Source organism: Pteropus vampyrus, unplaced genomic scaffold, assembly GCF_000151845.1.
Source record: "Pteropus vampyrus isolate Shadow unplaced genomic scaffold, Pvam_2.0 Scaffold186, whole genome shotgun sequence".
In the NCBI taxonomy this organism is placed as follows: Eukaryota; Metazoa; Chordata; class Mammalia; order Chiroptera; family Pteropodidae; genus Pteropus; species Pteropus vampyrus.
The window spans coordinates 1,650,835-1,652,363 of NW_011888967.1; the positions used below are offsets into that span (position 1 = coordinate 1,650,835).

Sequence of the window (1,529 nt, forward strand, 5' to 3'; positions counted from 1 at the left end):
CTATATTGTGACTGCCTGGGGGAAAATTGCTAATGTATATCATCTATGACATGTGAATTTAAACTGTTTCTGGTCCTTTGCTGATTGGGATAGAAAAGAACACATTTGCTAAATCAAAATCAATTTCTGAATTGTCATTGTCCCAACTGTTGAAAAAGTTTACAATAATTTACATAGAAATATTTTTAAAGTGCATAAGAATAGTGATTGTTCTCTGGGATACTTACAGATGGCCTGCACAACATATATACAGGCAGTATACACAAGTTTAATTGCTGGAATATGGCTTTCTAGGGAAAGTGACTATTTGGCCAGAAGTGGCAATACTGTCTAGAAGTTCAAGGGTTACAGACACTTGGTAACCACTTCTAAAGCTGAAGTAGAATGTAGATAGGAATATTTAGGAAGTAATATTAAAAACTGTCAAGTACACAAGTTTAACCCACACAGATATCTTGAGGTTCTTCCAGAAAGGAGGAGGAAAAAGACTTCCGCTTCTGGTATGGTTACCATTCCAAGTGAAGTATTATTGGTTCAGACTCAAAGGTGGAGAATTTTCTTAGAAGTTAAGCTAGATCATCATCTGTGCTTACAACTGATATTGCTGAGTACATGTGTTCAGTAGAAGCACTGTGTCTGCTAACATCTATTAACAGATCTTCTTCAGTCTGTGTACCAAAGGCCATATTAATCTCCTGTCAAAGGTATTATATCTGGCCTATGATTAGGCTGCTACTTGGTTGAGTTTTCAGTAGTCTATGATCTCACTCTACCAGATCCATTCTGCAGGTGCCAGGCTGGTGAATTAATGGAGATATGTTGGGGGACAGTAATTCCTAAATCCTATAGATTCCAGGGCGCAATATTGTTTGTTTCTTAATAAGGAGGTATGGGCCACATCTGCAGCTTCAGAAGGTTTAAAGAAATCTAGGAAATCAGAATCTTTGGGAGTATCTGCCTAGATGTCCCATCTCATGTGTCATATGCCTAGTTCCCCAAGCAGGGCCTGACTTTAGCATAACAGAACTTCCTTGGCTAGGCTTTTAATCATCTTTGAAGTTCAGCTATTCTATTAACATCTGGGCTTGGACCTTGTCTTTCTCCACCCTCCAACTACAGGAGATGAGAACTTCTTTGTATGCAACCAAAGAGGCCCTCCATCTTTCACACCTGGCTTTCAACTTCCTATTTCTTACTCTCGGCTATTCTCTATCTTTCTGTAGCACATCAAGGTTGCTTAGCAACTCTCCATTAGTATTACCTTATAGCTACTATTTCCTCCATATGTCTCAAATGTCTGATTCACTATGCCTGCCAGTGCATTCCCTTTCTCAATTCACCACCAGTGAAAGTTTATGACAGAGTTGTCTGTGCTTCAATGATGAAGCCCTTATTATCAGTCTGGGCAATGAGTGATCCAGCTCCAAACCCCATTTTATCACCTGCTCTTTTAGACTACTCCTGGTATAGTCCAGGTTCTCCAGAAGCAGATGCTGAGACAGAGTTTGGGTTGCAAGGTATTTGTTGGG

At 39.7% G+C, this 1,529-nt stretch overlaps 1 pseudogene; it reads right to left on the reverse strand.

Annotated features, from left to right (window-relative positions):
• Positions 1-686, reverse strand: part of LOC111746391 — a 10,271-nt pseudogene extending 9,585 nt beyond the window's left edge.
• Positions 687-1,529: the final 843 nt, after the last annotated feature.